This window comes from Coffea arabica, chromosome 7e (assembly GCF_036785885.1).
Source record: "Coffea arabica cultivar ET-39 chromosome 7e, Coffea Arabica ET-39 HiFi, whole genome shotgun sequence".
NCBI lineage: Eukaryota > Viridiplantae > Streptophyta > Magnoliopsida > Gentianales > Rubiaceae > Coffea > Coffea arabica.
The window spans coordinates 14,270,330-14,284,198 of NC_092323.1; the positions used below are offsets into that span (position 1 = coordinate 14,270,330).

General features: G+C 33.5%; 1 long non-coding RNA gene across 1 annotated transcript; it reads left to right on the top strand.

The window, feature by feature from the left end:
- The first annotated feature begins 13,000 nt into the window (after window positions 1-13,000).
- On the top strand, window positions 13,001-13,869 carry LOC140010889 (uncharacterized). Its single transcript, XR_011818070.1, has 2 exons — window positions 13,001-13,414; window positions 13,511-13,869. It is a non-coding gene; the product is annotated as an uncharacterized lncRNA (long non-coding RNA).

Here is a 13,869-nt window from a genome sequence, read left to right on the forward strand (position 1 = left end):
TGAAAGTTCCATTGAAAATGACGCGCTGGTGTCGTTTTTATTTTGAAATATTTTAAAATATTTGTCATGTTAAAAATATTAAATAATAATTTTATTAATTTCTTCTTTTAATATGACCTCATTCCTCTTTAATAATATGAATATTGTTATTCAAATTTAGAATTTGAATTTATGGGGGTAAGATTAAAAAAAATACAAATATTACAATCAAAATACTATCCTTAACAAATTGGATTCTTAAAACGTGACAAATAAATTGAGACGGCGGTATACAAGGTGGTGATTGTACCATGTATCTTAGTGTGTGAGAAAAAGGTGTGTAACTGTGTATATTGTGTGAAATGTGTAATAGAGAAAGGTGAGACTACGTGTCGTAGTGTGTGAGAGAAAGATGTGTATATTGTGTGAAGTGTGTGAGAGACAAAGGTGTGACGCCCCCACTTCTCCCAAGCGCGAACCCAAGGGTATCCGCGGGACGCCTGCCCAACTCTCACCAGGACTCGAGACAATTCCAATTCAAACTTAAACTCTAATACTAACAATGAAAGTCGGAATAAAGGTACAAAGTCATTTTCATACATAAATATTCAATCTTATTTTACAAGATACCAAAAGTACATCTCATTTCCAAATATACAACCTCCAAAAGTTGTCTAGATAAATACATCCAAAATCCCAATTCAACTGTGTATCAAGTCCCAAAATACAACCGTTATAAGTCGACCAAACAATTACAATCAAGGTACTAATCAAAAAAGTAATCTAATCGGCTTTTCTCCAAAATCTTCATATCCGGTCCTGCTAAGGAAAACAAATCTAACGGGGTGAGCGAATGCTCGTGAGGCCAAGAAAAAAAAACAAAACATGCACATGCGAACACATAGTTCAATTAACCAGTAACAATAACATATGTACAGGAATTAAAGTCAGAAAATTCAAGTAATTCACAATTGATAATATAACACACTTGTTAAGGATACAGGAGCTCTCAAGAGCTAATTTTCACTTGCTTTGCCAAGACTCGATCCGATACCCCCCTCGTGAGAACACTCCGTCATCCGGATAGCTATTAAATCCATAGAAACTTCACTTAATACTTCCTCCATCCACCGTTCCACCATCTCGGATCCGTAACAAAACACTGTGAGAACCCGTAATTGTTCCCAGTTTCTAGTTTTTATTCGGGTTACTGGCATGTTTTCTGCATTTTATTTATTCAAAAAGTTTCTAGATAATTTTTATGAGTAAATATAGTTTTTAGGTGAGTTTTCTAGTATTAGTTAGGTTTTAAGAAATTAAGAGCGTATACCGGACGTGGGACCCACTAAGGTGAAAAATTCAGAAAAATTCGGCCAACTAGGTTAAGTTTCGGATACTGGGTTTAAATTATCGGGTGCTAAGAGATAATTAGAAGTTACCAAGTGGATTGATGTGAGAGGGAACAAAGAGATATGGATGCATTAACTAGGGTGACAAGTGTCACCATATGATTAGTTTTCACTTTTGGAACACTATTCACCCTTTAACCATTTGGTTAAAATCACTCAAAAATTGACCAAAAATCACTCAAAAATTAGCACCTTGAAACCGGCCCTCTCCAAGAAAGAAAGAAAGAAAACTCTCCAAGTTCTTGTTTCCATTTAGCTCAAATCCATCAAAACAACCACTTAAACTTGCTTTTATTCCATAAAACCTCTTCACTTAGTGTTGGTGAGGTGATTGGTGAAGTTGTTTGGAAAGCTAAGGTGACTAGTTGCTCTCTCTCTTGTGTTGCTAAGGTGAGTTGTGAAGGAACCTCTCTCCTCCATCTAATGATGTTTAATTCATGCTTGGTGGTAGTTTAAGATGTAATTTTATGGATTATATCTTGATTTTGGTTGAATTGGTGAAGTTTTATAATTATTGGTGATTTTTCTGTTTTCATATGATTATTATTATGGGATCATGTATGATGATTGAAAATGATATTTAAGGAAGCTAGAAAGTGGAAAAAGTGGTTAATTGCAGGAAATTTCTGTTTTGGAAGGAAAATTGGAAAGCTAGGGTTTCATGTTCTACATTCTGCCCGGCACTGTAGCTCATAGTTAGAGGCCGAATTGGCCTTAGGTTAAAACATAAAAGTTGTAGGGAATGATATTTTAGAGATTCCTACAAAATTTCAGGTCAATCGGAGCAACGTAACTTGTGAAAAGACTGAATTACCCCTGCTGCCCTGTTTTTACCCGAACTTGAGAATTGCTTCTGTAATTGGTTATTTTGGTTGGGAATACTTCGGAATTGGTTATTGAGGTCTTCTGATGAATTGTAGCCGTGTATCTTAGCTTTCGGATGGCTTTGGAATTACTTGATTTGGACTTAGGTAGCCTGACTTATGATGTTTGAACCAGAATGTGATTTGTGAACCTGTGTTTTGCGGTTCTGGGTTAGTATCTTGCATTTTTGACCTAGTTACACCAAGAACTGGGCAGAGTAGCCTTCTTCAACATTGTAGCCCTATCTCTTAGTTTCGAAACGGTGTATCTTTCACCTCTATCCGATAATCGTAATGCCAATGGTGCCAAAACCACAAAATGATGTCAAAAACTATTTTTTTTTTTGTTAGAGCTTATTCCATTTCCGGATTTTTCTGGTTTACTCTAGTGCTTATGTATTCTTATAGAGCCTATTTTGGTGGTATTGAGACTTGGTTTATGACTTGTAATTGAGTCTTATTGTGCTTATTTGAATATGTTAGGACATGACGGTGGTGCAAGACGCTCTTAGGCGAAAGTGCATGAAATATCATTTGCTTGATTGGTGAGTGTACCACTCACTTGTTGTTTACAATGTGGCTTTGGTATATGTGAATTTGATGCCTTGAAGGCTTGTTTGCTGCGTTGAACTTAATTAAGTGAGGGTGTACTTGATCGCCCTCACCCATTTGGTATCTCATATGATTGTCTACTATTTTACTGCAATGATTGAATGATACATGAAATACTGAATTGGTTCATGAATTTGGTGTCGCTTGGACGAGTATCCAACGACCATTATTGATACAACTGAGCTCAACCCTATTGGTAGTCGATTGGATCGAGCCGGCGAGGGCTTGGTCGTGAAAATTGACAAGCCATGGGGACTGTTATATGGAATCTTGTAGTAGTGAGACTCTTGATTCCGGTATACTCGAGTATTACCAAATTTCTACTGTTTGGAGTTCGGGCCCAGTAGAGGTATGTTGGGTGGAAGGAATGGAAGTAAAGTGGAGCCTACGGTTGGTTACTTTTAAACATTGACGGAGGCTCAATGAGATCCGATCAAGAATGCAAACGAGGAAAAGGGCTCTTGAGAGCCGCCCGTATCCTTTTATCACCACTATTAATGTGTGCCTTTACTTACTTTTGATGTATTGGAATGAAAAGCATGATGCTTATATGAACTTGGTTGCTTGAGTGGTATTATCTCACTAAGCGTAAGCTCACTCTATTCTCTTTTATTTTCCTTACAGGAAAATAAATACTTTTGGACTGGATTTGATAATTGGTTGCCGAATTGAGCTAGATGGACATATCTTTTGTATAGCTCCTTGATTGAAACCCTAAATGTACTTTTGGATCCGTTTCTCTTTTGATTTGGCAAACCGTACATGTATCCACTTTGGAATAACTTTTGTAGGCCACTTTGGATTGTATATGCTTAATTTCAACATGTAAATATTTGTTTGATGTTTGGTTGGGTTTTGACATGTCGGTTACTATTTATGGCCGACTCCGGTTTCATTTTTTTTTTATTTTTGTGATTTTGACTTGTTTACGCGCGTTTGTAAGTTCCGGAACGTATTAGATCGCTCTGAACTGAACCGTTAGTCCTGACGAGAGTTGGGCAGGCAGTCCTCTAACCCCTTTGGTTCGCCTTAGGGGAAGGTGGGGCTGTCACAAACACGCACGAAAAGGGCGATACTACACGAGTATGCCGAACAAGATCTCAGAAGATCAAGTTGTGTTTTGTAATAATTCCATGGTTCATCAAACTTTTTGACCAAACCCATGCCGGTTCGAGTCGCAAGATTGGCTAATGAGATTTGGGCGTCCCCCACGTAAACACGTATAATAATAAACACGCATAATAGTTATCACGTATAATAGTCGACGAGATTCACTCCAATCGACATACAACTTCAAATAGGTTAAGTAATAAGTCAAATAAAGGAGTGTGAGTGCGATAAAGTACACACTCATCTCATCAAGTTATATTCACGTATACAAGTAAAATTAATCAAGTAAACACGTAATTCATGCACTTGACACTCACCAATTCAAAAGTAATTGAGTGAGTAAAGTCTTTAGTTGTCCCCTCCGAAATTCTCTTCAAGACTCGCTTGAGTACCTGAAGAAATAGTGACCATACATCACTCACGTAAACCTACTACCACGTAACACACAAGAAAAAATATCCACTTGTTTAGATTAAACCAAAGTCTCAAAAGAGAACCTATTTTTCTCGAAAATCGAAGTTCAAAAGTGATGGTTTAATAACACAAGAAAAACTGATTTCTTTCATGAAATCGAGTTTAAACCGATCAATTAACATCAAGAAAGAATAACGAGTTCTCAAATTTTCATTTTCTAAGAAATCGGCAAATTTCAGTTTTGCGTGAGAAATTTAGAAAAATCAGATCTTGCACTTAGTAAGTCCAAAATTGAAAAATTTTATACCGTTGGAATTACTAAAAGTTCATAAAAGACACTCTTCCAAGATTTTAAACGGAAGATATTCAAATTTTAGCTCAAAGTGGCTGACTATAGGCACACATGACAGTTTTAGTCTTATTTTTCGGCAAACTTTAGAAATTCGGTAAAATTCACAGAAAGTGAACTAGCCTCTGAAATTTGTAACTCAATTAGAATTCCAACCAAGGTTTAAAACACAATAAACGGAACTGAAATCGGACTTTTAAGCATTGAGATATAGCAGCTCAAAGTTCGTCGCATTTTATAACTGTTCAGTCATTTTTCAGATTTGAAAGGCTATCTTTGAAGTATTTTTTGGCCATCGAATTGGCATTGAAAATACACCAATTCGGTATACTAAATCTTCCATATACGAACTATATCTCTACCCAATTTTACACAAAAACTCACGTGGGAAGGCAGTTAGCAAGACAACTGAAGTTTGTGAAATTTTCAAAACAAATCTGGGAACTCAAGCTTCTCTTCCCTTTTTAAACACTTTGTATCATGAAATCAGTCCAATTTTTGGGTCATTTGTGAAACCAAGGTCCAAGAAACATTTCATAACCAATTGTTAGTTGGTTAACATCAAAATCTCAAAATAAAACCTCTCACAAGTAACCAAACCAGTCGGTCAGCATGAAAAAAGGGTTTTCCAGATTTGCTGCAGTTTACAAATTGTACCATATCTCACTCAATACAACTTGAAATTGAGAATGATCAGTGGCGTTGAAAACTAGATTCAAAAGGCTACATTTCATCTAAACAAATCATTTTGAAATTCAGTTTGCAAAGGAGAGAAAATAGAGCCACAAATTGTAGTTTCTAACTTCCTCTCGTTTGGACTGACAGAACAGGGCACTACAGATGACTCACTTCGAATTAGAAGGTGCATGATACACCGTTAGAAAACTACGGATGTCTAGTTTTGAATACCGCTGACGGTACTCAATTCTAATGTCCGGACAGAGAGATATGTTCATTCAAAGAACACTACCAGAGGAACACTGTTACACGTTTTTCAGATTTTGTTCTTGCCAAAATTCAATTTTTATCCAACCAATCCAAATGATTTTTGGTAGAAACTTTATACACACCACACACAACATATATACATCAGTTTCAAGGTCAATTGAGCATCAAAAATTTGAAATCAAACCACTACAAAAATAGGACAGATTCGTTCATACCTAACATCAACTTCCATCGGTTTCCTTTTCACTTTCCTACCCAAATATCATCTTGTTTAACATATAATTACCTCAAACAACATTTATTATCACCATATCAGTCCAATATATCTATTGTGAGATTTTATAGAGGCCACTCCAACATTTAAACTCAAACCACAACAATAACGATGAAGCTACAAGCTTCCTAGCAAAAAGAATCCCACTAAAGTTAAGATTAGGTGATCGGATGATTACCTCCTACACTTTGGAGTAAAATCAGAAATTTTGCACCTCTAAAGCCCAAGAAAAATCGTGAGATGATGTCCTTATTCTAACTTAAGTGAATCTCCAAGTAATTTTGAGGTTGGATGCAAAGTTTGAGGTGATTTGAAGTAGAATTTGGAGTGAAATGGTGAAGTCTTTTTCTTCCTCTTCCTTGAAGATTTTCAGCCGGCACTTGAAGTGAAAAAGAGAAGGGTTGGCTGGTGAATGAAGCTTCCTTGAGAAGCTTGAGGTTTTGTGGTTAAAATTTGTCCAAAAGTCAACTCTTAATAGTGCGCGCACGCGCGCGTTTTGTGTCTGTTTTCTCTCGGGTTTGTTTCACGTGTGCACTAAACCTCTAATGTAGTTCCTTTAACATTATAATTATTCACTCTTAGTATTCTAAAATAAATTTCTTAAAGTCGTCCAATTAGTCGCGCACGTGAAAACACCAACTTCCGACTCACGCACGATAAAGCGTAATTTCTAAGAAATTCTTGTAACGATAATATAACTAACAAATACTAGGGTAATTAATTATAAAAATATCTATTTTAAGACTAACGCATGAGTCCTCAAATCTCCAAGATCACTGTACTCTCAGATCGAATATTGCCTCCAAACGCGTATTCGCTATTTCTTACTAAACGAGTTTTCGAAAATTAAATTTATTAACGGGATATTTTAAAAATATATGCAAGTCATAGTTTCATGTAAATGGTTTTAAAATGGTTGAAATAAATTATTCAGGAAAAACGAGTGAACAAATATTTAAATACGCCAGTAAATAAAATAAAAATAAGAAAATTTTTGGATCCTCACAAAAAGTGAGATTGTGAGAGTTCTCTATGTGAAGTGTGTAAGTCTATGAGAGAGGGAGGAGGTATTATAGTCCAAAACTTGGGTAAATCCAGTTTTCAATGACGCAATGACCCAAATTGTGACATACCACTTTGTGAGATGGTGTTACTCAATCTAAGCCATTGGATCTTTAAAAATAGGATCCACCCAAGTGCGAGCCGGTATTATATAGGTCTAACATATATTGATTCATTACAGAGGTGATTAAAACAAGGGATAATATTAGAAAACCTCCCTGAGTTTTCTCTGAGTAGCATTTAGCATCTTTGAGATTTTGGAATTCCCCAGATTTTGATTTGATTTTTATACTGATTTATTACAACTTAAAGGTTTAGGTCATGGCTTGAGAAGTTGTTGGAAAAAATATAGGATTCATAAAAAATTGATGTTGATCATATAAAGAATATTTTGTGTTTTTCAAATTTATATTTTTAGCAAGTATGACTTTGTGACGTGATGGTAGTACTTAAGACTGTTTTTTAGATGGTGATTTTAATGGAGTAAACAAAGTCACTTAAGAATATTTTTGTTTAGCAAAAGGGTAGTTTAGGATTTTATTTTTTTTTTAAATTGTCATGCAAATAGCAAATGTAAGGGAGATAAGTGATGTTTTTAAAACCGAAGAGGTATTAAGTGATATTAAGAGAAACAGTAGGAGAAGTTTCTAATATTATCCTTTAAAACAAAGAAAATCAACAGAGGTTAATTCAACTAGTAAGGTTCATTCATCTTATATAAGGGAAATTTTAGTTCAAATTAGAGTTTTTTTTTTTTTTAGGGGTGTCCCGCAGGGAGTGGATCCCGCAGACTATTCCCCACCCTCCACAACTTGCTGGCAGCAAGGTTCGAACCAAGGACTTAAGGCTCCATTTTCAGCAACCTCAACCGCCAGACCAAGCCCCGGAGGGCTTAGTTCAAATTAGAGTTGTGATGCAAATAGTCTCTTGTTTATAGGTAATCTATAAGAATCACTGTATTATTGAAAAACATGTTAATGTGCTACCTTAGCATTAGAATTGGGAAATTTTCCACTACTAAACTTTTTCTTATCAAAAATTAAAACTAAGAAAAATAACAGAATAAAAAAGCTCATGGGAAAAAAATAATTTTCCTACCAATCTAGCTAGCTTATTTGCTACACTAGAAAATATCATAAGAAATATTGATAAGAATGTAAAGGAGGCAGTCTAAAAAATAATTCTACCCAAAAACAATTTTTAATTTTTTTTAAAGATTTTAATTAGCTAGTAAGAACTAATATATTGCCTTTTAGAGTTTTAGGAAGTTTAGGGATTTCTTTGTCAGGAGTGAGTACAAGAAATAAATGTTTAGCCAGAAGAAAATCAAGAAATGAGTTCTTGTTAACAAGATGAAAAAAGTCTCCAAAGCTCCCACACAAAAACTATTAATTGTTTGGATAGTGAAATTATTCCAAATATTATTTCGCTTGCATCATAAACACATTTTCCAACCCACCTTTTTATATTTCCAATCACATTTTTATTTCACATACATCACATTATAAAAAGTGTTACAGTTATTATTTTAAATAATATTTCAAATAATACTCTATCCAAGCAACCTATTTCTTCTCCTCTAACCATAAAGTGTTACAGGTATGTAACTTTGTATATCTCTGTCTAATATTTTCTTATACAATGTGAGCTATGTACATAAAGAACCCAATAAGAGAAAAAGGGCAAAAAAGTGAATCATATAAATTTAAAAAAAAGGAGGCTTGGGAGATGGAGAGGGATGAGCAAGTTGGTCGGTATAAGGCTGTTACATAACTACAATCTGTAAAGGACAGCACAAAAACTGACTCTAGGCCCTACTAGGCACTCACATGCCTTTTAACCAATACCTTAATCTTAATGGGGTCAATTTATTTATGATTTTTATTTGTTGTTTTTTCTCCTTATCTTTTAGTCAAAATTTTCTTTTATGGTTCATTATACAAAAAGGTGCAGGTTGACTTGACCAATTTGGAGTGCAATAATTTTATTTTTCTACAGTAAATGTCTTTGTAAGGGGACCTGGGCTATTGGTAGTGACCCTTTTTATGCTTTTTTTTTTCATAATTGGACAATTTGGAAGATTCCTTCTGATTTGGACTTCTGAATATTGACAAAGTGTGACAGTAAAATAAGAAGTATTTCTTGTCCAAGCTTGCAAAGGTATCTTTAGAATTTTGATTCTGAATATGTCTCTTGTCATGTTTTGACCCATCGAATTGCTTTCGTGTCACCAAATGGGATAGGAGATGATATAAAATTTAGAGCCAATTTAACGGTGCCCGTTAAAATATATTTCAGGTATCATATTTTTTTTAAAATATAAGATTAATTAGAAAAAATAAATAAATACAAAAGAGAGCCGGTAAGATTAGACAAGAAAGCATATAAATGCAAGAGGGGATAATAATTGTTAGTATATTTATATGCTGATAGGTTAAGTAAATTTTAAATGTGTTAATGAATGCCGAATGGACACGCATTAGAAAAATCCTAAAATTTATATCAAAATCCACTAGAATTCATACATTCAATAAGTTCCTTTTGGACAAGATGTCATGAATATTTTAGTACAAGGCAAAATGTGCAAAGACATTTTATTTGCTCATTTTCCCTTTCGAAAGATGTAAGTAATTTTCAATTGACTTAAGAGTATATATATATATTTTTTTTTTGGTAAAACTTGAAAGAATTTTAAACAAAAATCTAAAACAAAGTTTTTCTTTTCTTGATTAAGGTTCAACTTTCAGCCTCAGGTGGATGATTGAAGTAACTAATAAAGAACAAATCTCTATTAGGGTGTTTGACCGTTGGTACAACATAACTCTATGGTTAACATACAAAATTCTCTCTAATTTCTATAGCTAATATAGACAATCTGTATACTTTCCATCTTTTCTAGTCAAGCTAAATACAATGTGATTTAAGCCAAAACAAAAAAAATAGAAGATTTTTTTGGCATAATATTGTTACTCGAGTTGTATTTAAAAGTTATTTTTGACAAATTCAATGTGATTTGAGTCAAAACCAATGAGAGATTTTAAATAATCCACATAATTTGGCAAAGCACCATCTTGAGTTACAATGGAAGAATTTAAACTTCACATTTACTCCCACTATTAGAATGTTCTCTTCTCTGAATCTGATTCCTTTATTAGCAGAATCAACTAATAATGTAGAATTTATTTGTGGCCTATGTATGGGATAGTATCACTTATACTACTTATAAGTCTGAAATATCATAAGGGCAAAATTTTACTCCAATGCCACATATTTTACTTTTTTATTACAAACTTTCTGCTAATCAACTTTAAAATAGACCACTCAACTTTTACAATTTTCAATTTTGTAGAATACTTGACCATTTCGACCTATTTTTTTTTTTTCACTAAGTACTCTTTTATTAATCGTGCCTAGCTACGTGCAAAAATTATGTTAATGAAATGAAAAGGCAAAAAGATGGTGATCAAACGCCCATTGGCAAACCGGTGATTTGGGCTTTGTCAAATACCAAAACTTTAGGTGCAAAATTTCTAATTTAAGGGTGCCAAAATTCTATGGAAAGGTGCCAGTGGTTAAGTTTGCAAGATAGAAGAAATTTTGGGGTGCAATTCTGAAATTCTGAGAATGAGAGTACTGATTTGCAGTTAGTTAATAGTTTTATGATTTTTTATATAAGACGTGAAATATCAAATATGTACCGTAATTCCAAAAAAGGTTATTGTGATTCCCAAGTCTCTATTCAGAAAGAGTTTCTTCATAAACTCAAATTGAGAGTACTATTATTGAGAGCTAAGCAACATAATTTAAGCTGTTACACAGCAACGGTGCGTTTGATAAAACTAAAGTCTAAAAACAGAAGTCTAAATTCATTAAATTATTAAATATTAAATTTTGATACATTTGAATATATATCATAGTAAGTGATAAATGAATAACTCATCACTTATTGTTAGCAACAAGTCTTGTCTAGAACATTTAGTGCCATTTAATTAATTCAGAATTCAGATATTCATTCTTGGGATATTAAATTTGATTATCAAATAGGACTAAGTTAGAGTGCAAATGAATCGAGATTAAACACGATTTTTGGGAGCTTATTTGGTCAAAATTTAAATTCTAGCCTTATTCAGACAACTCGAAATATTGAAACGTCTAAAATGATCAAACTTGAAAACGTGGATCAAATTATGTTAATTTGATATAATATCTGAATAGGATAAAACCCTTTCTGCGCCTTGCAAGAAGAGCCATAAGCAAATTCATGTCACTCTTCTCTTCATTAACTGAATTATTTTAGAATTGAAGAATTCGTAAGAACAAAAATGTGGAGACATATAATTTGGGAGTCGAATCAAATAATTCATGTTGGCAAAATATCAGCTTGTGAGAGTCCTTGTTTGACTTTATTTTTTTGTAGCAATGAAAGTAGCACTAACACTCTAACCAACTTTTAAAAGAAGGAAATTAATTGGAAGAAGTCAGTTGCTTTTTAGTTGGAATATTGCAGTTTTATTTCTTGATGTCTTTCACTAGTCTCAATTGAGTCTTTTGTGTTTCAATTTGTACTCATGCCCACTTAGTATCCTGCATAATGACCAACAATAAAATAAAACATAAACTTGTATCCCTCACATTTGTCCTACATATCTTATGCAGTTTGATTAATGTCAACTTAGGTCTTGTTTGATAACCAATTCAGCAAGAAACTTAATGTTAAGATAGTCTACCCTCAAAAAAAAAAATTGTTAAGATAGTCTAAACCGAACATGTTAATATACATTTAATAATAAGAAAAAGAACATCTAAATTAATTAAGTTATACTGAAATTTCTAGACAAAATTTGATCCAAAAAATAATTGATAGGCTATTTACTTATCATTTAATGTGTTATATACTTAAATGTATTAGATTTTGTACTTAACAATTTAATAAATTAAGACTTCAGACTTTAATTTTCAAACTTCAGTTCTATCAAACACACCCTTAGTATCTTATACTACTAATTCAGCTTTAACACATTAGAAGGCTTGTTCTTCTCATTGGCTTCTGTACCTTAATTTATCAATATCTTTTAATAGTTGGTCTTAGAGACATATCGTGAACTAGTCGAATCCAAAATATGGGCCAAAAGGCACAAAACCACGTCTATTATACACTACATTTAGACTGTAGAGGACCTCAAAAATAAGAACATTAAAAGTGCATAAAACAAGATAGTTTCTCACACGTTATTTTGAATTGCCAAATCAATGAAAGTAGTGTTTAAAGTCTGATGGAGATAATCCTTACATTTATTGGGCAAAATCATTAAAAAAAAAAAAGAAAACTAGTGAAAGTATCGGACAAATTCAATAACAATATTATTTCCTTGGTTTTTTAGATCATAAGGTCCAATTATCCAATTATGTTCAATGGTTGATATCCTAATCAGTATCACATGTACAGGGATCAAGAATGCAGGCTTCTCCTACGTGTGCATCAAGTCAATTTACACAATTTCATTTGTGTGTACAAAAATAATCAGCTTCATACGAATGTATTTATCATAGATCAATATTTAGACATTTTTTCGTATGTAATTATTCCCAAAAGAAAAGAAAAAAATATGGTTTTTCAAAAATGTTCTTGAACCATTTCATCAAAAGCTACATTATCCAGAAATTTCTTCTGCTAACTAATATGACCCCATTTATACCCCAAACTTAACGAGGGCAAGGCCCTCCATGATGTAGGGTTTTCTTGGGCTAATATGACTCCATCAAGCAATGTTGATGTTAACTAACTAATTTCTAAATTGTGAGATCTCAACCTCAGTAATAAAATTTCTGTTTGCCCTTTTTATCAAAAACAAAAAAAAAAAAAAAAAGAAGAAAAGTGTGAGACGAGATCTCAACCTCTGTGGAGCATCTTTGGGACCAAACAAAAAATCACCCCCACCCAAAAACACACTTCCTTTTCCATTGTGCCTGTGTTTGTTTATTGCCATATTTTAGTTACAAAACACCAAAGACGCCAACCCATTATCTTGATGATCGAGCTTCATGTTGTGGAATCACAAGACAGCTCGAAACCCTTTGAAGATTAGATTAGTCGCTCAAGATATCATAATCAAATCATCCTTAGATTGTCCTCTTTTGTTACTATAATACTACAACTACTAGACTTTTGACTCCTTTGTCCTAGCTAGTACAAAGAAAACAGCAGATATATCATTGTCACATATGTTCAAATCTTTCCTTGAGACTCTCTCTTTACTGTTTGAATACCATGAAACTTACAAGCGTGATTTTCTTTCTTATCCTGGCTATCTTCTTGTGTTTGTTGTTTGTTACTCTAGGCAAAGAAGAATCAAATCAGATGGTGATAGGTGGTTCTGCAAGCTCCACCAATACAGTAAGTGTTGCGTTAGCATAAAGTCTGTAAAACAGCCCAAGATAGATGAATATTATTAATGGGTTTTTGTTTATCTTCTGAATGAGTTGGATGCAGGTAAAAGCTGAGTGTGAGAAGGAGAATAGTGTTCATGAGTGCAAACAAGGCAAGATTAATGGATCAGAAGATAGTAATACAATTTTAGAGAATGAAGACTACATCTATACTCAGTCTCTTCCCTAAGTAGGTGAAGATTTGGTTTCCATCATATATATATATTTGTCCTGATCAGTTCTTTTGACTAGTATTCAAGGCAAAAAAAAAAAAAAAAAGAAGCCCAACTAGTGCTCCTCCTTCTTCCTTGTCTTTAAGAAACTTTGCCAATTCGTAAGATGAAATCTTCAATATTCTTCACTTTATTTTGTTTGCATTGCAGTACTCAAGGAAAATGGTTATCCAGTAGGTTATTTTGCCCT